Source organism: Pseudophryne corroboree, chromosome 6, assembly GCF_028390025.1.
Source record: "Pseudophryne corroboree isolate aPseCor3 chromosome 6, aPseCor3.hap2, whole genome shotgun sequence".
NCBI classification, from domain to species: Eukaryota; Metazoa; Chordata; class Amphibia; order Anura; family Myobatrachidae; genus Pseudophryne; species Pseudophryne corroboree.
The window spans coordinates 688,015,325-688,040,753 of NC_086449.1; the positions used below are offsets into that span (position 1 = coordinate 688,015,325).

General features: G+C 40.3%; 10 non-coding genes across 10 annotated transcripts; all 10 read right to left on the reverse strand.

Annotated features, from left to right (window-relative positions):
* Window positions 1-7,253: 7,253 nt before the first annotated feature.
* On the reverse strand, window positions 7,254-7,417 carry LOC134938058 (U1 spliceosomal RNA). Its single transcript, XR_010180721.1, has one exon. It is a non-coding gene; the product is annotated as a U1 spliceosomal RNA (small nuclear RNA).
* Window positions 7,418-7,568: 151 nt separating this feature from the next.
* Window positions 7,569-7,732, reverse strand: LOC134937982 (U1 spliceosomal RNA). The gene has a single exon (XR_010180659.1). It is a non-coding gene; the product is annotated as a U1 spliceosomal RNA (small nuclear RNA).
* A 674-nt stretch (window positions 7,733-8,406) lies between these two features.
* Window positions 8,407-8,569, reverse strand: LOC134938099 (U1 spliceosomal RNA). Its single transcript, XR_010180748.1, has one exon. It is a non-coding gene; the product is annotated as a U1 spliceosomal RNA (small nuclear RNA).
* Window positions 8,570-8,721: 152 nt separating this feature from the next.
* Window positions 8,722-8,885, reverse strand: LOC134937955 (U1 spliceosomal RNA). Its single transcript, XR_010180636.1, has one exon. It is a non-coding gene; the product is annotated as a U1 spliceosomal RNA (small nuclear RNA).
* Window positions 8,886-9,559: 674 nt separating this feature from the next.
* On the reverse strand, window positions 9,560-9,722 carry LOC134938100 (U1 spliceosomal RNA). Its single transcript, XR_010180749.1, has one exon. It is a non-coding gene; the product is annotated as a U1 spliceosomal RNA (small nuclear RNA).
* Window positions 9,723-9,874: 152 nt separating this feature from the next.
* On the reverse strand, window positions 9,875-10,038 carry LOC134937956 (U1 spliceosomal RNA). Its single transcript, XR_010180638.1, has one exon. It is a non-coding gene; the product is annotated as a U1 spliceosomal RNA (small nuclear RNA).
* A 13,317-nt stretch (window positions 10,039-23,355) lies between these two features.
* Window positions 23,356-23,519, reverse strand: LOC134938085 (U1 spliceosomal RNA). Its single transcript, XR_010180736.1, has one exon. It is a non-coding gene; the product is annotated as a U1 spliceosomal RNA (small nuclear RNA).
* A 151-nt stretch (window positions 23,520-23,670) lies between these two features.
* LOC134937983 (U1 spliceosomal RNA) lies at window positions 23,671-23,834 on the reverse strand. The gene has a single exon (XR_010180660.1). It is a non-coding gene; the product is annotated as a U1 spliceosomal RNA (small nuclear RNA).
* Window positions 23,835-24,508: 674 nt separating this feature from the next.
* LOC134938101 (U1 spliceosomal RNA) lies at window positions 24,509-24,671 on the reverse strand. Its single transcript, XR_010180750.1, has one exon. It is a non-coding gene; the product is annotated as a U1 spliceosomal RNA (small nuclear RNA).
* A 152-nt stretch (window positions 24,672-24,823) lies between these two features.
* Window positions 24,824-24,987, reverse strand: LOC134937958 (U1 spliceosomal RNA). Its single transcript, XR_010180639.1, has one exon. It is a non-coding gene; the product is annotated as a U1 spliceosomal RNA (small nuclear RNA).
* Between the last annotated feature and the right edge of the window lie 442 nt (window positions 24,988-25,429).

Consider the following 25,429-nt stretch of genomic DNA (forward strand, 5'->3'; position numbering starts at 1 on the left):
AATGCATCATTGAAATTCAAGCTGGAAAGATGATTTTAATATATCACTTGTACATTTTGTATTGCTCTTCTGGTGACAATGTAGTTTGTTTTTGTCAATTACCATTTTAATAATAGGGTAAAGAAAATTAAGTGGATTTTTGAAAGAAAACAATACTGTCAATATACTATTAAAACAAATTAAAATGGTAAAAGTTATTGTACTTTAAGTAAAAATAAAAGCTAAAATATCAATCCCAGTTTTGGATTACTTTAATGAACAAAAAAAAAAAGCATATAGCAAAGGATAGTTTCAATCTGCCTACCTCTGGGTTATGGACCCAGCATGCTTCCATTACAGTACTCTGCTGCACATGTAAGTGCAAGAGATCCTGAAGCACTCACTCATCATGCGAAAGTACCAATGTGTTTCTTCATTGGTTGCTGGAAGAAACATCTTACAAAAACTCTCCAGATTATTGACTTTTTAAAGTTTTTCTAGGAAACGTTCTAGATGAATGCTTATTAGTCTTTGTCAGTATTTACTTTTTGCAAAGTGTCTCTGTGGCGCAATCGGTTAGTGTGTTCAGCTATTAATCAAAAGGTTGGTGGTTCAATCCCACCCAGGGACGTGATCGACCTTGTGATCAGATTTTGGTGATATTTAAGTAGACAAGTCAAAATTGCAAACCCCCTCTTATGGTGTAGGGTACCTGGCCTTCTCTGATGTAATCAGAGTTAGATTTGATTAAGTGATTTTATAAAAAAAACAGCTAGGAAGCACAATTTAGCAGTGGGTTGCAGAGAAAAAGAAATATGCTGGCAGAAAAATCCAATTGAGTGATTAAACAGCTCTTCATTTTCTGGCTTTATTTTTATGATAACAAATTTGTTCTCTGAAAAGTGTCCACAAAGCCAAGTATCTGATTAACATCTTTGTAGGGATGGTTTTTCACCTATTACTAAATTAAACTTGCTTCATTGGAAAGGCAGCAAGATGCATCCTCATTTCAATATCTACGGAAATAATACAGGTTGACACCATGAAACATTAACGCCACTGCATCTTTGCTGTTTTCTCATGTGGAAGTCTGTTTAATGTGAAAACAAGGTGATATCTAATTAGCACACAGGTAAGGAATTAAGAAAATCTTTATTTAAGGGTGAAGATGTTTCTCACAAAATCGTTGCCCCAATGCATCATTGAAATCCAAGCTGGAAAGATGATTTTAATATATTACTTGAACATTTTATATTGCTCTTCTGGTGATAATGTAGTTTGTTTTTGTCAATTACCATTTTAATAATCGGGTAAAGAAAATTAAGTGGATTTTTGAAAGAAAACAATACTGTCAATATACTATTAAAACAAATTAAAATGGTAAAAGTTATTGTACTTTAAGTAAAAATAAAAGAGCAAAAATATCAATCCCAGTTTTGGATTACTTTAATTAACAAAAAAAAATGCATATAGCAGAGGATAGTTTCAATCTGCCTACCTCTGGGTTATGGACCCAGCATGCTTCCATTACAGTACTCTGCTGCACATGTAAGTGCAAGAGATCCTGAAGCACTCACTCATCATGGGAAAGTACCAATGTGTTTCTTCATTGGTTGATGGAAGAAACATCTTACAAAAACTCTCCACATTATTGACTTTTTAAAATGTTTCTAGGAATCGTTCTAGATGAATGCTTATTAGCCTTTGTCAGTATGGACTTTTGCAAAGTGTTGCTGTGGTGCAATCAGTTACTGTGTAAGGCTATTAACCAAAAGGTTGGTGGTTCAATCCCACCCAGGGACGTAATTGACCTTGTTATCAGATTTTGGTGATCTTTATGTAGACAAGTCAAAATTTCAAACCCCCTCTTATGGTGTAGGGTACCTGGCCTTCTCTGATGTAATCAGAGTTAGATTTGATTCAGTGATTTTATAAAAACAGCTAGGAAGCACAATTTAGCAGTGGGTTGCAGAGAAAAAGAAATATGCTCGCAAAAAAATCCAATTGAGTGATTAAACAGCTCTTCATTTTCTGGCTTTATTTTTATGCTAACAAATTTGTTCTCTGAAAAGTGTCCACAAAGCCAAGTTTCTGATTAACACCTTTGTAGGGATGGTTTTTCACCTATTACTAAATTAAACTTGCTTCATTGGAAAGGCAGCAAGATGCATCCTCATTTGAATATCTACTGAAATAATACAGGTTGACACCAGGAAACATTAACGCCACTGCATCCTTGCTGCTTTCTCATGTGGAAGTCTGTTTAATGTGAAAACAAGGTGATATCTAATTAGCACACAGGTAAGGAATTAAGAAAATCTTTATTTAAGGGTGAAGATGTTTCTCACAAAATCGTTGCCCCAATGCATCATTGAAATTCAAGCTGGAAAGATGATTTTAATATATCACTTGTACATTTTGTATTGCTCTTCTGGTGACAATGTAGTTTGTTTTTGTCAATTACCATTTTAATAATCGGGTAAAGAAAATTAAGTGGATTTTTGAAAGAAAACAATACTGTCAATATACTATTAAAACAAATGAAAATGGTAAAAGTTATTGTACTTTAAGTAAAAATAAAAGAGCAAAAATATCAATCCCAGTTTTGGATTACTTTAATTAACAAAAAAAAACGCATATAGCAGAGGATAGTTTCAATCTGCCTACCTCTGGGCTATGGACCCAGCATGCTTCCATTACAGTACTCTGCTGCACATGTAATTGCAAGAGATCCTGAAGTACTCACTCATCATGGGAAAGTACCAATGTGTTTCTTCATTGGTTGATGGAAGAAACATCTTACAAAAACTCTCCAGATTATTGACTATTTAAAGTTTTTCTAGGAAACGTTCTAGATGAATGCTTATTAGCCTTTGTCAGTATGTACTTTTGCCAAGTGTCGCTGTGGCGCAATCAGTTAGTGTGTACGGCTATTAACCAAAAGGTTGGTGGTTCAATCCCACCCAGGGATGTAATTGACCTTGTTATCAGATTTTGGTGATCTTTAAGTAGACAAGTCAAAATTTCAAAAACCCCTGTTATGGTGTAGGGTACCTGGCCTTCTCTGATGTAATCAGAGTTAGATTTGATTCAGTGATTTTATAAAAACAGCTAGGAAGCACAATTTAGCAGTGGTTTGCAGAGAAAAAGAAATATGCTGGCAAAAAAATCCAATTGAGTGATTAAACAGCTCTTCATTTTCTGGCTTTATTTTTATGCTAACAAATTTGTTCTCTGAAAAGTGTCCACAAAGCCAAGTATCTGATTAACATCTTTGTAGGGATGGTTTTTCACCTATTACTAAATTAAACTTGCTTCATTGGAAAGGCAGCAAGATGCATCCTCATTTCAATATCTACTGAAATAATACAGGTTGACACCAGGAAACATTAACGCCACTGCATCCTTGCTGCTTTCTCATGTGGAAGTCTGTTTAATGTGAAAACAAGGTGATATCTAATTAGCACACAGGTAAGGAATTAAGAAAATCTTTATTTAAGGGTGAAGATGTTTCTCACAAAATCGTTGCCCCAATGCATCATTGAAATTCAAGCTGGAATGATGATTTTAATATATCACTTGTACATTTTGTATTGCTCTTCTGGTGACAATGTAGTTTGTTTTTGTCAATTACCATTTTAATAATAGGGTAAAGAAAATTAAGTGGATTTTTGAAAGAAAACAATACTGTCAATATACTATTAAAACAAATTAAAATGGTAAAAGTTATTGTACTTTAAGTAAAAATAAAAGAGCAAAAATATCAATCCCAGTTTTGGATTACTTTAATTAACAAAAAAAAAATGCATATAGCAGAGGATAGTTTCAATCTGCCAACCTCTGGGTTAAGGGGCCCAGCATGCTTCCATTGCAGTACTCTGCTGCACATGTAAGTGCAAGAGATCCTGAAGCACTCACTCATCATGGGAAAGTACCAATGCGTTTCTTCATTGGTTGATGGAAGAAACATCTTACAAAAACTCTCCAGATTATTGACTTTTTAAAGTTTTCTAGGAAACGTTCTAGATGAATGCTTATTAGCCTTTGTCAGTATGTACTTTTGCAAAGTGTCTCTGTGGTGCAATCGGTTAGTGTGTTTAGTTATTAACCAAAGGGTTGGTGGTTCAATCCTACCCAGGGATGTTATTGACCTTGTCATCAGATTTTGGTGATCTTTAAGTAGACAAGTCAAAATTTCAAACCCCCTCTTATGGTGTAGGGTACCTGGCCTACTCTGATGTAATCAGAGTTAGATTTGATTAAGTGATTTTATCAAAAAACAGCTAGGAAGCACAATTTAGCAGTGGTTTGCAGAGAAAATGAAATATGCTGGCAGAAAAATCCAATTGAGTGATTAAACAGCTCTTCATTTTCTGGCTTTATTTTTATGCTAACTAATTTGTTCTCTGAAAAGTGTCCACAAAGCCAAGTATCGGATTAACATCTTTGTAGGGATGGTTTTTCACCTATTACTAAATTAAACTTGCTTCATTGGAAAGGCAGCAAGATGCATCCTCATTTCAATATCTACTGAAATAATACAGGTTGACACCAGGAAACATTAACGCCACTGCATCCTTGCTGCTTTCTCATGTGGAAGTCTGTTTAATGTGAAAACAAGGTGATATCTAATTAGCACACAGGTAAGGAATTAAGAAAATCTTTATTTAAGGGTAAGATGTTTCTCACAAAATCGTTGCCCCAATGCATCATTGAAATTCAAGCTGGAAAGATGATTTTAATATATCACTTGTACATTTTGTATTGCTCTTCTGGTGACAATGTAGTTTGTTTTTGTCAATTACCATTTTAATAATCGGGTAAAGAAAATTAAGTGGATTTTTGAAAGAAAACAATACTGTCTATATACTATTAAAACAAATTAAAAAGGTAAAAGTTATTGTACTTTAAGTAAAATAAAAAGAGCAAAAATATCAATCCCAGTTTTGGATTACTTTAATTAACAAAAAAAAATGCATATAGCAGAGGATAATTTCAATCTGCCTACCTCTGGGTTATGGACCCAGCATGCTTCCATTACAGTACTCTGCTGCACATGTAAGTGCAAGAGATCCTGAAGCACTCACTCATCATGGGAAAGTACCAATGTGTTTCTTCATTGGTTGATGGAAGAAACATCTTACAAAAACTCTCCAGATTATTGACTATTTAAAGTTTTTCTAGGAAACGTTCTAGATGAATGCTTATTAGCCTTTGTCAGTATGTACTTTCACAAAGTGTCGCTGTAGCGCAATCAGTTAGTGTGTACGGCTATTAACCAAAAAGTTGGTGGTTCAATCCCACCCAGGGACGTAATTGACCTTGTGATCAGATTTTGGTGATATTTAAGTAGACAAGTCAAAATTTCAAACCCTCTCTTATGGTGTAGGGTACCTGGCCTACTCTGATGTAATCAGTTAGATTTGATTAAGTGATTTTATAAAAAAAAACAGCTAGGAAGCACAATTTAGCAGTGGGTTGCAGAGAAAAAGAAATATGCTGGCAGAAAAATCTAATTGAGTGATTAAACAGCTCTTCATTTTCTGGCTTTATTTTTATGCTAACAAATTTGTTCTCTGAAAAGAGTCCACAAAGCCAAGTATCTGATTAACACCTTTGTAGGGATGGTTTTTCACCTATTACTAAATTAAACATGCTTCATTGGAAAGGCAGCAAGATGCATCCTCATTTCAATATCTACTGAAATAATACAGGTTGACACCAGGAAACATTAACGCCACTGCATCCTTGCTGCTTTCTCATGTGGAAGTCTGTTTAATGTGAAAACAAGGTGATATCTAATTAGCACACAGGTAAGGAATTAAGAAAATCTTTATTTAAGGGTGAAGAGGTTTCTCACAAAATCGTTGCCCCAATGCATCATTGAAATTCAAGCTGGAAAGATGATTTTAATATATCACTTGTACATTTTGTATTGCTCTTCTGGTGACAATGTAGTTTGTTTTTGTCAATTACCATTTTAATAACAGGGTAAAGAAAATTAAGTGGATTTTTGAAAGAAAACAATACTGTCTATATACTATTAAAACAAATTAAAAAGGTAGAAGTTATTGTACTTTAAGTAAAATAAAAAGAGCAAAAATATCAATCCCAGTTTTGGATTACTTTAATTAACAAAAAAAAAATGCATATAGCAGAGGATAATTTCAATCTGCCTACCTCTGGGTTATGGGCCCAGCATGCTTCCATTGCAGTACTCTGCTGCACATGTAAGTGCAAGAGATCCTGAAGCACTCACTCATCATGGGAAAGTACCAATGTGTTTCTTCATTGGTTGATGGAAGAAACATCTTACAAAAACTCTCCAGATTATTGACTTTTTAAAGTTTTTCTAGGAAACGTTCTAGATGAATGCTTATTAGCCTTTGTCAGTATAGACTTTTGCAATGTGTCTCTGTGGCGCAATCAGTTAGCGTGTTCGGTTATTAACCAAAAGGTTGGTGGTTCAATCCTACCCAGGGACGTAATTTACCTTGTTATCAGATTTTGGTGATCTTTAAGTAGACAAGTCAAAATTTCAAACCCCCTCTTATGGTGTAGGGTACCTGGCCTTCTCTGATGTAATCAGAGTTAGATTTGATTAAGTGATTTTATAAAAGAACAACTAGGAAGCACAACTTAGCAGTGGGTTGCAGAGAAAAAGAAATACGCTTGCAGAAAAATCCAATTGAGTGATTAAACAGCTCTTCATTTTCTGGCTTTATTTTTATGCTAACAAATGTGTTCTCTGAAAAGTGTCCACAAAGCCAAGTATCTGATTAACACCTTTGTAGGGATGGTTTTTCACCTATTACTAAATTAAACTTGCTTCATTGGAAAGGCAGCAAGTGATGTCATCCAAGCAGTGGGTCAAAGTTGGCTTCATCCCTCGTCTGCTTATGAAAAGAGAAAAGGGATATGCAGGGCATGGCGGCCTTTTGCGAAGCTTGGATGACCCCTAGTTCGCATTAAACACCCCCACCCTCCTTCGGTGTGGGGCTCATGTTGGCCATGCCCCAGCCCCTAAAGCATTCAAGCTGATTTCTTGCAGCAGTTGGGTACTGTAACAGCTCCAGAGCTGCTCTGTAAGGCAAGTAAAAGGGTGTGAGCCCTGCAGCACTACCTGTAGTTTGCATTGTGCATTGGAAGGCACAAAGTAAGCAGACGGGAGGAGAAGTCAGGATAGTGCACAAGGTTATAGAAGGGATGGGCTCAAGAAAAGAGAAGTGGAAACAGACAGCATACTAGGCTGGAGAGAGACCTGAGACAAAGAGATCTGAATTATACGAGAGCCGTCCAGGGGAAACACAAATTATGCAGTCAAGTTTCCCAAATTTGGGGAAATCGCAAGGGGCAGCACACCCAGAGTGCAATGGGTGAGCCTTGCCCTGGGAGAAGCACCTTCATGATCATAGTATCTCACCTGGCAGGTTAGTAGGAGTTGGGCTAGAGCTGGGGAGGGTCGCTGCTCGGGCACTACCTTTCAAGTGAAGGAGATCCAACTGATGCAGCACAAGGGAACTCTCAAAAGAAGAACAAGGCTAGAGGAAGATCTGAGACAAAGAAATCTGACTTTTACCAGAGCTGACCAGAGGAAAGCACAAACACAGTCCACCACTACCACAAATAATGCAGTCGAGTTTCCCACATTTGGGGAAATCACAGGGGTCAGCATACCCAGAATGCAATGAATGAACCTCACCCTGGGAGAACAATCTTCATGACAATAGTATCTCCTATGCAAAATAAGTATGATTTGGGATAGGGCTGGGGAGGGCCGCTGCTCAGGCACATCTCTGTCAAGTAAAGGAGATTCAACTGAGGCAGCACAAGGGAACTCTCATCTGGGGACAACAACTGCAGGGAGAACACATATTTTCAGATGAACATGGGGTGGCAGAAGGCTGCCTAATACTGAAGCACCCCCAAACAACAAACCAAATGCAACAACTAGTGCAAGCATTCCTGGGGGATGGCCTGCAGCAGATGGATTTGAATATGGTGATGTCATCCAAGCAGTGGGTCAAAGTTGGCTTCAACCCTCGTCTGCATATGAAAAGAGAAAAGGAGCGTGCAGGGCATGGAGGCCTTTTGTGGTGCTTGGATGACCCCTAGTTCGCATTAAGCACCCCCACCCTCCTTCGGTGTGGGGCTCATGTTGGCCATTCCCCAGCCCATGAAGCATTCAAGCTGATTTCTTGCAGCAGCTGGGCACTGTAACAGCTCCAGAGCTGCTCTGTAAAGCAAGTAAAAGGGTGTGGGCCCTGCAGCACTACCCGTAGTTTGCATTGTGCATTGGGAGGCACAAAGTAAGCAGACGGGAGGAGAAGTCAGGATAGTGCACAAGGGTATAGAAGGGAGGGGCTCAAGAAAAAAGAAGTGGAACCAGACAGCAAACTAGGCTGGAGAGAGACCTGAGACAAAGAGATCTGAATTACATGAGAGCCGACCAGGGAAAACTCAAATTATGCAGTCAAGTTTCCCACATTTGGGGAAATCGCAGGGGCAGCACACCCAGAGTGCAATGGGTGAGCCTTGCCCTGGGAGAAGCAACTTCATGATCATAGTATCTCACCTGGCAGGTAAGTAGGAGTTAGGCTAGAGCTGGGGAGGGTCGCTGCTCGGGCACCCCCCTGTCAAGTGAAGGAGATCCAACTAAGGCAGCACAAGGGAACTCTCGAAAGAAGAACAAGGCTAGAGGAAGATCTGAGACAAAGAAATCTGACTTTTACCAGAGCTGACCAGAGGAAAGCACAAACACAGTCCCCCACTACCACAAATAATGCAGTCGAGTTTCCCACATTTGGGGAAATCACAGGGGTCAGCATACCCAGAATGCAATGAATGAACCTAACCCTGGGAGAACAATCTTCATGACCATGGTATCTCCTATGCAAAATAAGTATGATTTGGGATAGGGCTGGGGAGGGCCGCTGCTCAGGCACATCTCTGTCAAGTAAAGGAGATTCAACTGAGGCAGCACAAGGGAACTCTCATCTGGGGACAACAACTGCAGGGAGAACACATATTTTCAGATGAACATGGGGTGGCAGAAGGCTGCCTAATACTGAAGCACCCCCAAACAACAAACCAAATGCAACAACTAGTGCAAGCATTCCTGGGGGATGGCCTGCAGCAGATGGATTTGAATATGGTGATGTCATCCAAGCAGTGGGTCAAAGTTGGCTTCAACCCTCGTCTGCATATGAAAAGAGAAAAGGAGCGTGCAGGGCATGGAGGCCTTTTGTTGTGCTTGGATGACCCCTAGTTCGCATTAAGCACCCCCACCCTCCTTCGGTGTGGGGCTCATGTTGGCCATTCCCCAGCCCATGAAGCATTCAAGCTGATTTCTTGCAGCAGCTGGGCACTGTAACAGCTCCAGAGCTGCTCTGTAAAGCAAGTAAAAGGGTGTGGGCCCTGCAGCACTACCCGTAGTTTGCATTGTGCATTGGGAGGCACAAAGTAAGCAGACGGGAGGAGAAGTCAGGATAGTGCACAAGGGTATAGAAGGGAGGGGCTCAAGAAAAAAGAAGTGGAACCAGACAGCAAACTAGGCTGGAGAGAGACCTGAGACAAAGAGATCTGAATTACATGAGAGCCGACCAGGGAAAACTCAAATTATGCAGTCAAGTTTCCCACATTTGGGGAAATCGCAGGGGCAGCACACCCAGAGTGCAATGGGTGAGCCTTGCCCTGGGAGAAGCAACTTCATGATCATAGTATCTCACCTGGCAGGTAAGTAGGAGTTGGGCTAGAGCTGGGGAGGGTCGCTGCTCGGGCACCCCCCTGTCAAGTGAAGGAGATCCAACTGAGGCAGCACAAGGGAACTCTCGAAAGAAGAACAAGGCTAGAGGAAGATCTGAGACAAAGAAATCTGACTTTTACCAGAGCTGACCAGAGGAAAGCACAAACACAGTCCCCCACTACCACAAATAATGCAGTCGAGTTTCCCACATTTGGGGAAATCACAGGGGTCAGCATACCCAGAATGCAATGAATGAACCTAACCCTGGGAGAACAATCTTCATGACCATGGTATCTCCTATGCAAAATAAGTATGATTTGGGATAGGGCTGGGGAGGGCCGTTGCTCAGGCACATCTCTGTCAAGTAAGTTGCATTTGATTTGTTGTTTGGGGGTGCTTCAGTATTAGGCAGCCTTCTGCCCTACCATGTTCATCTGAAAATATGTGTTCTCCCTGCAGTTGTTGTCCCCAGATGAGAGTTCCCTTGTGCTGCCTCAGTTGAATCTCCTTTTGGAGAAGACCTCAATAAGATTGTAGCTGATCTGGCTACTGCTAAAACAGCTTGCCTACCTAGTATGACTCCTACCACGCAGAAGGCTAAAAGTACTTTTCTTGGCCCTTTCATCCTCCAGGTAAAGCGTACCCAAGGTCAGGCATACCCAAAGCAAGCTCATGTTTCCAGACCTGCCAAGCCCAGACTGAAGCAATCCTGGGCTGCCCATCAGCCTGCTTCCAAAACGGACAAGCCTGCCGCATGACGGTGCAGGCCTCCCTCTGGGGGATCCCAGGGTGGGGGGCCCGACTTCTAGGTTTGGCAAAGAAAGGTATAATTCTAAGCTAGAGAATTCTGTTTGGAGCTCACCTTGTACTTTGTGAAGAAATAATCAGCATTGTGGCTGAGCAGATACATGTAGTGTGTGGCTGCAAACTGCATGGATCTGCTGCGTTGTAATGCTGATTCTTTTTTTTTGCAAAGTACCAATAGCTTCATATAATGTTCCCAATTTTTATGCAGGATCAAATAGCTCAATAGGTAGGGTGTTTGATTAGAATTCAACAGGTTATAGGTTTGAATCCTGGGTATGGTAGTTTGAGATGTGTTATTTAATAAAGTATGTTGTTCTGACTGCCGGCATCCTATCACCTGGGATATCATACTAAATAAATGGAGTTGATCAAATTTTTTTTTTTTTTTTTAACTAGGGACAATTTCCAGATACTTCTCTTTATAACTGAGATTGCCCCCTGGAACTTCACATCAGTTGACAACTATGCATGAGTGGGCAGTGCTTGCCCTGGATCTGTCCACCCATTTATGTGCCGCCATAAAATAAAGCATGACTAACAGTTATCCTGGGCGTACACTACACAATTATCTGTCAGGCTATCTATCCAGTCTGGATGGATGGAATGAAAATCTGGTAATGTATAGGAGCAAATGTCAATTAACCATTTGCTCCCAAACACTAGAAAAGTGGTCAAAAATGGTCATTACACAAATTGGTTAAACCCAAAATTTAACCAATTTGTTTAGGGGACCATTTTTGTCCATTTTTTAGTGTTTGAGAGTAAATCGTTGATGGTCATTTGCTCACATAGATAACCGGATTTCTATTCCAACCAGCCAGTGTTGGAGAGATGGTCTGCCAGATTACATAATGCATACCAGAGCCATAACTAGACTTTTTGGTGCCCTGTGACAGAGAATTATATGCCCCCCCCCCATTTTTGCAATATGGACAAAAGGCGCATGCCTTGTGGGGAAGGGGCATAACAAGATTGGTCTCAGAGAAAGCACATGAGATATGAAGATATATCTAGTATACTTTACACTCAATGGTTTGTGGTATTGCAGGGGTGCCCTCCTTAAATGCATATACAGTCACACATGGCATGTTTGTGTAAATGGCATATCAGCAGTCAGCACTAACTGGTGACATGCCATTTGTACAAGTAAGCCATGTGTGACTAATATATAAACATACTTTATTAAATAACACCTCAAACTATCATACCCAGGATTCAAACCTATAACCTGTTAAATTCTAATCAAACACCCTACCCATTGAGCTACTTGATCCTGCATCTATTCTAACCTCCAAAAACAGATTCAGTTGCATTTTCCAGCGTGTTTTGTTTGCGCCTTTGCAAATGTCTTACATCGACAAACTTATTTAGTACTATTTTGCAAATAGGGTTACATTGTCGCAACATTGTGTTCCCTAATTGCTTGATTTTTTAAATGCAAAAATTGATAAAGACACCTGATAATTGCTCTGTGGAGTCTTCTTTTGTGTCTACTTCTTATCTACATTTAATTCCCTACCTATAATCAAGGCATTTTTAAATGCTGGGTGCTGCCAGGACGTGAGGCCTACCTAGTCTTTAGATCTGAATTTGAATGTACTTGTGAACTAACTTAATTTCCTACTTCTAAACTCATTCCTAAATTCACTACTTACATTAATCCTGTAGTTGGGCATTTTGAGCCTTCAATTGTGGGCATTGTTTTGTGTCCAGACCAGCAGCTGGTGGTGTGCATTTGCTGGAAAGGCATCGAAGACCTCCGATATGCTGCATCTCCTGATGTGTGTCTGCCTCAAGTGGCTGTCAGCAAATGCATGCTAGACACCCCATTCCAAGCTGATTGTGACATCACGGAACATGCATCATAGAACAGGCATGCTAGAACATGGGTCTTCAACCTGCGACCCTCCAACTGCTGTGGAACTACATATCCCAGCATGCCCTGCCTCAGTTTTAGCATACCTTAATAGCAAAACTGTGGCAGGGCATGCTGGGATGTGTAGTTTCACAGCAGCTGGAGGGCCACAGGATGAAGACCCATGTGCTAGAACCAAACCGCAGGTACATTGAATGCTAGCAAGCTGAATGTTTAAATCCTTTTTGTTCCGCAGCATTCCAATGCGGAAGATTCCATGGAACCAGAGATTATTCCATTGAGAAGGACATGCTGCCTGGATGACTGCACTGTGCAAATTAAATCACGGAGCCAGTTGGCTTGTGGGTGGCTCTGGTGACTGGGTGGTTGGGTGGGCGGTGTGTCGGAGGTGGAGCACATGCAAATGAATGTGTATCATCCAGCTAGTGAGAGAGAAAACTCATGCAGGAGTGTGCCTGCTTGTCAGTGAGTTATGCACCTTGCCAGACGTCAAATCTACATGGAGCAACTGGAGGGGACAAGAGCAGGTTTGGAAAATATAGACAGAAGAGCATATATGCTGGCGCATTCTCCATGATTGTGTCAGCTTATGTTTTGGTGCACTGCACTTTCCTCCACTAAGTTTTAGCCATTTTGTTTAAACGCAAGTGTAGTTGCTTCTCGCTCTTTTGGCTGTGATATTGTATTGTGGTTGAAGAGTCTGCTGGAGGGATTGTTTTCTTCATTGGCGAGAGACTGAAGATATTCCAGGATGGAAGGCTTGGGAACACTATCCGTTTTTCAGTTGTGGAAGAGTTGAAAGACCGGATTGGACTACATTCTATAGTAAAGGGTATCTTTGTATTTATTAATCCTCCCTTTATATGTGTCTGTCTTTCAATAAAGCTTTGGGCTTGTGATTCCGTCACCCTCTTACACTCCACACCCATAGCCTTATTAACTATTGTATTGTTTAAATGTATAGTGCAGTTCATGATTTATAGTGTAGGCTGACCTGTGCTGTAGTTCTTGAACTGTACTATACCGACAGCATTTGTATTGTGTTTTGGCTGTGCTGCAACACAGTACTTATGTGTGTAATGTTTATGTATGTTTTATTGCTTCTTTATGTCAATAAAGACTGCTTTTTCAATCCAATATCTGAAAACAATCAATGTTTATCTTTGATGGCAATAGAAGTGGTATGATATTTGCTGCTTTTGAAAGGCAATATCTGATATGTCCCCTATCTGGGAACCATATATTAAATGGCTTTTCAGAAAAGGGAGATGGGAGAAGAGCTTTCAGTACTTGTAGGACCGATGCACATTTCCTATTCTAGCCTCCAAAAACAGATTCAGTTGCATTTTCCAGCGTGTTTTGGATGCGCCTTTGCAAATGTCTTACATCGACAAACTTATTTAGTACTATTTTGCAAATAGGGTTACATTGTTGCAACATTGTGTTCCCTAATTGCTTGATTTTTTAAATGCAACAATTGATAAAAACACCTGATAACTGCTCTGCGGAGTCTTATTTTGTGTCTACTTCTTATCTACATTTAATTCCGTACCTCTAATCAAGGCATTTTTAAATGCTGGCGGCTGCCAGGACGTGAGGCCTACCTAGACTTTAGATCTGAATTTGAATGTACTTGTGAACTAACTTAATTTCCTACTTCTAAATTCATTCCTAAATTCACTACTTACATGAATCCTGTAGTTGGGCATTTTGGGACTTCGATTGTGGGCATTGTTTTGTGTCCAGACCAGCAGCAGGTGGTGTGCATTTGCTGGAAAGGCATCGAAGACCTCCGATATGCTGCATCTCCTGATGTGTGTCTCCCTCAAGTGGCTGTCAGCAAATGCCTGCTAGACACCCCATTCCAAGCTGATTGTGACATCACGGAACATGCATCATAGAACAGGCATGCTAAAACATGGGTCTTCAACCTGCGACCCTCCAACTGCTGTGGAACTACACATCCCAGCATGCCCTGCCTCAGTTTTAGCATACCTTATAGCAAAACTGTGGCAGGGCATGCTGGGATGTGTAGTTTCACAGCAGCTGGAGGGCCACAGGATGAAGACCCATGTGCTAGAGCCAAGCCGCAGGTACATTGAATGCTAGCAAGCTGAATATTTAAATCCTTTTTGTTCCGCAGCATTCCAATGCGGAAGATTCCATGGAACCAGAGATCCTTCCATTGAGAAGGACATGCTGCCTGGATGACTACACTGTGCAAATTAAATCACGGAGCCAGTTGGTTTGTGGGTGGCTCTGGTGACTGGGTGGTTGGGTGGGTGGTGTGTCGGAGGTGGAGCACATGCAAATGATTGTGTATCATCCAGCTAGTGAGAGTGAAAACTCATGCAGGAGTGTGCCTGCTTGTCAGTGGGTTATGCACCTTGCCAGACGTTAAATCTACATAGAGCAGCTGGAGGGGACAAGAGCAGGTTTGCAAAATATAGATAGAAGAGCATATATGCTGGCGCATTCTCCATGATTGTGTCAGCTTATGTTTTGGTGCACTGCACTTTCCTCCACTAAGTTTTAGCCATTTTTGTTAAGCTCAAGTGTAGTTGCTTCTCGGCCTTTTGGCTGTGATCATGTATTGTGGTTGAAGGGTCTGCTGGAGGGAGGGATTGCTTTCTTCATTGGCGAAAGACCAAAGATATTCCAGGATGGAAGGCTTGGGAACACTATCCGTTTTTCAATTGTGGAAGAGTTGAAAGACCGGATTGAACTACATTCTATAGTAAAGGATGTCTTTCTATGTATTAATCCTCCCCTTATATGTGTCAGTCTTTCAATAAAGCTTCGGGCTTGTGATTCCCTCACCCTCTTACACTCCACACCCATAGCCTTATTAACTGTTGTATTATTGTACAGTTTAAATGTATAGTGCAGTTCATGATTTATAGTGTAGGCTGGCCTGTGCTGTAGTTCTTGAACTGTACTATACCGTCAGCATTTCTATTGTGTTTTGGCTGTGCCGCAACGCGGTACTTATGTGTGTAATGTTTATGTATGTTTTTTTGCTTCTTTATGTGCATCGGTCCTACAAGTACTGAAAGCTCTTCTCCCATCTCCCTTTTCTGAAAAGCCATTTAATATATGGTTCCCAGATAGGGGACATATCAGGTATTGGATTTCAAAAGCATCAAATATCATACCACTTTTATTGCCATCAAAGATAAACATTGATTGTTTTCAGATATTGGCTTGAAAAAGCAGTCTTTATTGACATAAAAAAAAACATACATAAACATTGCACACATAAATACAGTGTTGCAGCACAGCCAAAACACAATACAAATGCTGACGGTATAGTACAGTTCAAGAACTACAGCACAGGCCAGTCTACACTATAAATCATGAACTGCACTATACATTTAAACTATACAATAATACAACAGTTAATAAGGCTATGGGTGTGGAGTGTAAGAGGGTGAGGGATTCACAAAACCGAAGCTTTATTGTAACACAGACACATATAAGGGGAGGGTCAATAAATAGAAAGATATCCTTTACTATAGAATGTAGTCCAATCCGACCTCTGTGCTCTTCCACAACTGAAAAACAGATAGTGTTCCCAAGCCTTCCATCCTGGAATATCTTTGGTCTTTCGCCAATGAAGAAAACAATCCCTCCCTCCAGCAGACCCTTCAACCACGATACAAGATCACAGCCAAAAGGCCGAGAAGAAACTACACTTGAGCTTAACAAAAATGGCTAAAACTTAGTGGAGGAAAGTGCAGTGCACCAAAACATAAGCTGACACAATCATGGAGAATGCGCCAGCATATATGCTCTTCTATCTATATTTTGCAAACCTGCTCTTGTCCCCTCCAGCTGCTCTATGTAGATTTAACGTCTGGCAAGGTGCATAACCCACTGACAAGCAGGCACACTCCTGCATGAGTTTTCTCTCTCCCTAGCTAGATGATACACAATCATTTGCATGCGCTCCACTTCCGACACACCACTCACCCAACCACCCAGTCACCAGAGCCACCCACAAGCCAACTGGCTCCGTGATTTAATTTGCACAGTGTAGTCATCCAGGCAGCATGTCCTTCTCAATGGAAGGATCTCTGGTTCCATGGAATCTTCCGCATTGGAATGCTGCGGAACAAAAAGGATTTAAATATTCAGCTTGCTAGCATTCAATGTACCTGCGGCTTGGCTCTAGCACATGGGTCTTCATCCTGTGGCCCTCCAGCTGCTGTGAAACTACACATCCCAGCATGCCCTGCCACAGTTTTGCTATAAGGTATGCTAAAACTGATGCAGGGCATGCTGGGATGTATAGTTCCACAGCAGCTGGAGGGTCGCAGGTTGAAGACCCATGTTTTAGCATGCCTGTTCTATGATGCATGTTCCATGATGTCACAATCAGCTTGGAATGGGGTGTCTAGCAGGCATTTGCTGACAGCCACTTGAGGGAGACACACATCAGGAGATGCAGCATATCGGAGGTCTTCGATGCCTTTCCAGCAAATGCACACCACCTGCTGCTGGTCTGGACACAAAACAATGCCCACAATCGAAGTCCCAAAATGCCCAACTACAGGATTCATGTAAGTAGTGAATTTAGGAATGAATTTAGAAGTAGGAAATTAAGTTAGTTCACAAGTACATTCAAATTCAGATCTAAAGACTAAACACAAAACACAAAATAAGACTCCACAGAGCAATTATCAGGTGTCTTTATCAATTGTTGCATTTAAAAAATCAAGCAATTAGGGAACACAATGTTGCGACAATGTAACCCTATTTGCAAAATAGTACTAAATAAGTTTGTCGATGTAAGACATTTGCAAAGGCGCAAACAAAACACGCTGGAAAATGCAACTGAAACTGTTTTTGGAGGTTAGAAAAGTTGTAGGATCAAGTAGCTCCATGGGTAGGGTGTTTGATTAGAATTCAACAGGTTATAGGTTTGAATCCTGGGTATGATAGTTTGAGGTGTTATTTAATAAAGCATGTTTATATATTAGTCACACATGGCTTACTTGTACAAATGGCATGTCACCAGTTAGTGCTGACTGCTGATATGCCATTTGCACTAAAACAAATTAAAATGGTAAAAGTTATTGTACTTTAAGTAAAAATAAAAGCTAAAATATCAATCCCAGTTTTGGATTACTTGAATGTACAAAAAAAAAATGCATATAGCAAAGGATAGTTTCAATCTGCCTACCTCTGGGTTATGGACCCAGCATGCTTCCATTACAGTACTCTGCTGCACATGTAAGTGCAAGAGATCCTGAAGCACTCACTCATCATGGGAAAGTACCAATGTGTTTCTTCATTGGTTGCTGGAAGAAACATCTTACAAAAACTCTCCACATTATTGACTTTTTAAAATGTTTCTAGGAATCGTTCTAGATGAATGCTTATTAGCCTTTGTCAGTATGGACTTTCGCAAAGTGTTGCTGTGGCGCAATCAGTTACTGTGTAAGGCTATTAACCAAAAGGTTGGTGGTTCAATCCCACCCAGGGACGTAATTGACCTTGTTATCAGATTTTGGTGATCTTTATGTAGACAAGTCAAAATTTCAAACCCCCTCTTATGGTGTAGGGTACCTGGCCTTCTCTGATTTGATTCAGTGATTTTATAAAAACAGCTAGGAAGCACAATTTAGCAGTGGGTTGCAGAGAAAAAGAAATATGCTGGCATAAAAATCCAATTGAGTGATTAAACAGCTCTTCATTTTCTGGCTTTATTTTTATGCTAACAAATTTGTCCTCTGAAAAGTGTCCACAAAGCCAAGTATCTGATTAACATCTTTGTAGGGATGGTTTTTCACCTATTACTAAATTAAACTTGCTTCATTGGAAAGGCAGCAAGATGCATCCTCATTTCAATATCTACTGAAATAATACAGGTTGACACCAGGAAACATTAACGCCACTGCATCCTTGCTGCTTTATCATGTGGAAATCTGTTTAATGTGAAAACAAGGTGATATCTAATTAGCACACAGGTAAGGAATTAAGAAAATCTTTATTTAAGGGTGAAGATGTTTCTCACAAAATCGTTGCCCCAATGCATCATTGAAATTCAAGCTGGAAAGATGATTTTAATATATCACTTGTACATTTTGTATTGCTCTTCTGGTGACAATGTAGTTTGTTTTTGTCAATTACCATTTTAATAATAGGGTAAAGAAAATTAAGTGGATTTTTGAAAGAAAACAATACTGTCAATATACTATTAAAACAAATTAAAATGGTAAAAGTTATTGTACTTTAAGTAAAAATAAAAGAGCAAAAATATCAATCCCAGTTTTGGATTACTTTAATTAACAAAAAAAAAAAATGCATATAGCAGAGGATAGTTTCAATCTGCCTACCTCTGGGTTAAGGGGCCCAGCATGCTTCAATTGCAGTACTCTGCTGCACATGTAAGTGCAAGAGATCCTGAAGCACTCACTCATCATGGGAAAGTACCAATGCGTTTCTTCATTGGTTGATGGAAGAAACATCTTACAAAAACTCTCCAGATTATTGACTTTTTAACGTTTTCTAGGAAACGTTCTAGATGAATGCTTATTAGCCTTTGTCAGTATGTACTTTTGCAAAGTGTCTCTGTGGTGCAATCGGTTAGTGTGTTTGGTTATTAACCAAAGGGTTGGTGGTTCAATCCCACCCAGGGATGTTATTGACCTTGTCATCAGATTTTGGTGATCTTTAAGTAGACAAGTCAAAATTTCAAACCCCCTCTTATGGTGTAGGGTACCTGGCCTACTCTGATGTAATCAGAGTTAGATTTGATTAAGTGATTTTATCAAAAAACAGCTAGGAAGCACAATTTAGCAGTGGGTTGCAGAGAAAATGAAATATGCTGGCAGAAAAATCCAATTGAGTGATTAAACAGCTCTTCATTTTCTGGCTTTATTTTTATGCTAACTAATTTGTTCTCTGAAAAGTGTCCACAAAGCCAAGTATCGGATTAACATCTTTGTAGGGATGGTTTTTCACCTATTACTAAATTAAACTTGCTTCATTGGAAAGGCAGCAAGATGCATCCTCATTTCAATATCTACTGAAATAATACAGGTTGACACCAGGAAACATTAACGCCACTGCATCCTTGCTGCTTTCTCATGTGGAAGTCTGTTTAATGTGAAAACAAGGTGATATCTAATTAGCACACAGGTAAGGAATTAAGAAAATCTTTATTTAAGGGTAAGATGTTTCTCACAAAATCGTTGCCCCAATGCATCATTGAAATTCAAGCTGGAAAGATGATTTTAATATATCACTTGTACATTTTGTATTGCTCTTCTGGTGACAATGTAGTTTGTTTTTGTCAATTACCATTTTAATAATCGGGTAAAGAAAATTAAGTGGATTTTTGAAAGAAAACAATACTGTCTATATACTATTAAAACAAATTAAAAAGGTAAAAGTTATTGTACTTTAAGTAAAATAAAAAGAGCAAAAATATCAATCCCAGTTTTGGATTACTTTAATTAACAAAAAAAAAATGCATATAGCAGAGGATAATTTCAATCTGCCTACCTCTGGGTTATGGACCCAGCATGCTTCCATTACAGTACTCTGCTGCACATGTAAGTGCAAGAGATCCTGAAGCACTCACTCATCATGGGAAAGTACCAATGTGTTTCTTCATTGGTTGATGGAAGAAACATCTTACAAAAACTCTCCAGATTATTGACTATTTAAAGTTTTTCTAGGAAACGTTCTAGATGAATGCTTATTAGCCTTTGTCAGTATGTACTTTTGCAAAGTGTCGCTGTAGCGCAATCAGTTAGTGTGTACGGCTATTAACCAAAAAGTTGGTGGTTCAATCCCACCCAGGGACGTAATTGACATTGTGATCAGATTTTGGTGATATTTAAGTAGACAAGTCAAAATTTCAAACCCTCTCTTATGGTGTAGGGTACCTGGCCTACTCTGATGTAATCAGAGTTAGATTTGATTAAGTGATTTTATTAAAAAAACAGCTAGGAAGCACAATTTAGCAGTGGGTTGCAGAGAAAAAGAAATATGCTGGCAGAAAAATCCAATTGAGTGATTAAACAGCTCTTCATTTTCTGACTTTATTTTTATGCTAACAAATTTGTTCTCTGAAAAGAGTCCACAAAGCCAAGTATCTGATTAACACCTTTGTAGGGATGGTTTTTCACCTATTACTAAATTAAACATGCTTCATTGGAAAGGCAGCAAGATGCATCCTCATTTCAATATCTACTGAAATAATACAGGTTGACACCAGGAAACATTAACGCCACTGCATCCTTGCTGCTTTCTCATGTGGAAGTCTGTTTAATGTGAAAACAAGGTGATATCTAATTAGCACACAGGTAAGGAATTAAGAAAATCTTTATTTAAGGGTAAGATGTTTCTCACAAAATCGTTGCCCCAATGCATCATTGAAATTCAAGCTGGAAAGATGATTTTAATATATCACTTGTACATTTTGTATTGCTCTTCTGGTGACAATGTAGTTTGTTTTTGTCAATTACCATTTTAATAATTGGGTAAAGAAAATTAAGTGGATTTTTGAAAGAAAACAATACTGTCTATATACTATTAAAACAAATTAAAAAGGTAAAAGTTATTGTACTTTAAGTAAAATAAAAAGAGCAAAAATATCAATCCCAGTTTTGGATTACTTTAATTAACAAAAAAAAATGCATATAGCAGAGGATAATTTCAATCTGCCTACCTCTGGGTTATGGACCCAGCATGCTTCCATTACAGTACTCTGCTGCACATGTAAGTGCAAGAGATCCTGAAGCACTCACTCATCATGGGAAAGTACCAATGTGTTTCTTCATTGGTTGATGGAAGAAACATCTTACAAAAACTCTCCAGATTATTGACTATTTAAAGTTTTTCTAGGAAACGTTCTAGATGAATGCTTATTAGCCTTTGTCAGTATGTACTTTTGCAAAGTGTCGCTGTAGCGCAATCAGTTAGTGTGTACGGCTATTAACCAAAAAGTTGGTGGTTCAATCCCACCCAGGGACGTAATTGACCTTGTGATCAGATTTTGGTGATATTTAAGTAGACAAGTCAAAATTTCAAACCCTCTCTTATGGTGTAGGGTACCTGGCCTACTCTGATGTAATCAGAGTTAGATTTGATTAAGTGATTTTATAAAAAAAACAGCTAGGAAGCACAATTTAGCAGTGGGTTGCAGAGAAAAAGAAATATGCTGGCAGAAAAATCCAATTGAGTGATTAAACAGCTCTTCATTTTCTGACTTTATTTTTATGCTAACAAATTTGTTCTCTGAAAAGAGTCCACAAAGCCAAGTATCTGATTAACACCTTTGTAGGGATGGTTTTTCACCTATTACTAAATTAAAAATGCTTCATTGGAAAGGCAGCAAGATGCATCCTCATTTCAATATCTACTGAAATAATACAGGTTGACACCAGGAAACATTAACGCCACTGCATCCTTGCTGCTTTCTCATGTGGAAGTCTGTTTAATGTGAAAACAAGGTGATATCTAATTAGCACACAGGTAAGGAATTAAGAAATTCTTTATTTAAGGGTAAGATGTTTCTCACAAAATCGTTGCCCCAATGCATCATTGAAATTCAAGCTGGAAAGATGATTTTAATATATCACTTGTACATTTTGTATTGCTCTTCTGGTGACAATGTAGTTTGTTTTTGTCAATTACCATTTTAATAATCGGGTAAAGAAAATTAAGTGGATTTTTGAAAGAAAACAATACTGTCTATATACTATTAAAACAAATTAAAAAGGTAAAAGTTATTGTACTTTAAGTAAAATAAAAAGAGCAAAAATATCAATCCCAGTTTTGGATTACTTTAATTAACAAAAAAAAATGCATATAGCAGAGGATAATTTCAATCTGCTTACCTCTGGGTTATGGACCCAGCATGCTTCCATTACAGTACTCTGCTGCACATGTAAGTGCAAGAGATCCTGAAGCACTCACTCATCATGGGAAAGTACCAATGTGTTTCTTCATTGGTTGATGGAAGAAACATCTTACAAAAACTCTCCAGATTATTGACTATTTAAAGTTTTTCTAGGAAACGTTCTAGATGAATGCTTATTAGCCTTTGTCAGTATATACTTTTGCAATGTGTCTCTGTGGCGCAATCAGTTAGCGTGTTCGGTTATTAACCAAAAGGTTGGTGGTTCAATCCTACCCAGGGACGTAATTTACCTTGTTATCAGATTTTGGTGATCTTTAAGTAGACAAGTCAAAATTTCAAACCCCCTCTTATGGTGTAGGGTACCTGGCCTTCTCTGATGTAATCAGAGTTAGATTTGATTAAGTGATTTTATAAAAGAACAGCTAGGAAGCACAACTTAGCAGTGGGTTGCAGAGAAAAAGAAATACGCTTGCAGAAAAATCCAATTGAGTGATTAAACAGCTCTTCATTTTCTGGCTTTATTTTTATGCTATCAAATTTGTTCTCTGAAAAGTGTCCACAAAGCCAAGTATCTGATTAACACCTTTGTAGGGATGGTTTTTCACCTATTACTAAATTAAACTTGCTTCATTGGAAAGGCAGCAAGTGATGTCATCCAAGCAGTGGGTCAAAGTTGGCTTCAACCCTCGTCTGCTTATGAAAAGAGAAAAGGGATATGCAGGGCATGGCGGCCTTTTGCGACGCTTGGATGACCCCTAGTTCGCATTAAACACCCCCACCCTCCTTCGGTGTGGGGCTCATGTTGGCCATGCCCCAGCCCCTGAAGCATTCAAGCTGATTTCTTGCAGCAGCTGGGTACTGTAACAGCTCCAGAGCTGCTCTGTAAGGCAAGTAAAAGGGTGTGGGCCCTGCAGCACTACCTGTAGTTTGCATTGTGCATTGGAAGGCACAAAGTAAGCAGACGGGAGGAGAAGTCAGGATAGTTCACAAGGTTATAGAAGGGAGGGGCTCAAGAAAAGAGAAGTGGAAACAGACAGCATACTAGGCTGGAGAGAGACCTGAGACAAAGAGATCTGAATTATACGAGAGCCGTCCAGGGGAAACACAAATTATGCAGTCAAGTTTCCCACATTTGGGGAAATCGCAAGGGGCAGCACTCCCAGAGTGCAATGGGTGAGCCTTGCCCTGGGAAAAGCACCTTCATGATCATAGTATCTCACCTGGCAGGTTAGTAGGAGTTGGGCTAGAGCTGGGGAGGGTCGCTGCTCGGGCACTACCTTTCAAGTGAAGGAGATCCAACTGAGGCAGCACAAGGGAACTCTCAAAAGAAGAACAAGGCTAGAGGAAGATCTGAGACAAAGAAATCTGACTTTTACCAGAGCTGACCAGAGGAAAGCACAAACACAGTCCACCACTACCACAAATAATGCAGTCGAGTTTCCCACATTTGGGGAAATCACAGGGGTCAGCATACCCAGAATGCAATGAATGAACCTCACCCTGGGAGAACAATCTTCATGACAATAGTATCTCCTATGCAAAATAAGTATGATTTGGGATCGGGCTGGGGAGGGCCGCTGCTCAGGCACATCTCTGTCAAGTAAAGGAGATTCAACTGAGGCAGCACAAGGGAACTCTCATCTGGGGACAACAACTGCAGGGAGAACACATATTTTCAGATGAACATGGGGTGGCAGAAGGCTGCCTAATACTGAATCACCCCCAAACAACAAACCAAATGCAACAACTAGTGCAAGCATTCCTGGGGGATGGCCTGCAGCAGATGGATTTGAATATGGTGATGTCATCCAAGCAGTGGGTCAAAGTTGGCTTCAACCCTCGTCTGCATATGAAAAGAGAAAAGGAGCGTGCAGGGCATGGAGGCCTTTTGTGGTGCTTGGATGACCCCTAGTTCGCATTAAGCACCCCCACCCTCCTTCGGTGTGGGGCTCATGTTGGCCATTCCCCAGCCCCTGAAGCATTCAAGCTGATTTCTTGCAGCAGCTGGGCACTGTAACAGCTCCAGAGCTGCTCTGTAAAGCAAGTAAAAGGGTGTGGGCCCTGCAGCACTACCCGTAGTTTGCATTGTGCATTGGGAGGCACAAAGTAAGCAGACGGGAGGAGAAGTCAGGATAGTGCACAAGGGTATAGAAGGGAGGGGCTCAAGAAAAAAGAAGTGGAACCAGACAGCAAACTAGGCTGGAGAGAGACCTGAGACAAAGAGATCTGAATTACATGAGAGCCGACCAGGGAAAACTCAAATTATGCAGTCAAGTTTCCCACATTTGGGGAAATCGCAGGGGCAGCACACCCAGAGTGCAATGGGTGAGCCTTGCCCTGGGAGAAGCAACTTCATGATCATAGTATCTCACCTGGCAGGTAAGTAGGAGTTGGGCTAGAGCTGGGGAGGGTCGCTGCTCGGGCACCCCCCTGTCAAGTGAAGGAGATCCAACTGAGGCAGCACAAGGGAACTCTCGAAAGAAGAACAAGGCTAGAGGAAGATCTGAGACAAAGAAATCTGACTTTTACCAGAGCTGACCAGAGGAAAGCACAAACACAGTCCCCCACTACCACAAATAATGCAGTCGAGTTTCCCACATTTGGGGAAATCACAGGGGTCAGCATACCCAGAATGCAATGAATGAACCTAACCCTGGGAGAACAATCTTCATGACCATGGTATCTCCTATGCAAAATAAGTATGATTTGGGATAGGGCTGGGGAGGGCCGTTGCTCAGGCACATCTCTGTCAAGTAAGTTGCATTTGATTTGTTGTTTGGGGGTGCTTCAGTATTAGGCAGCCTTCTGCCCTACCATGTTCATCTGAAAATATGTGTTCTCCCTGCAGTTGTTGTCCCCAGATGAGAGTTCCCTTGTGCTGCCTCAGTTGAATCTCCTTTTGGAGAAGACCTCAATAAGATTGTAGCTGATCTGGCTACTGCTAAAACAGCTTGCCTACCTAGTATGACTCCTACCACGCAGAAGGCTAAAAGTACTTTTCTTGGCCCTTTCATCCTCCAGGTAAAGCGTACCCAAGGTCAGGCATACCCAAAGCAAGCTCATGTTTCCAGACCTGCCAAGCCCAGACTGAAGCAATCCTGGGCTGCCCATCAGCCTGCTTCCAAAACGGACAAGCCTGCCGCAT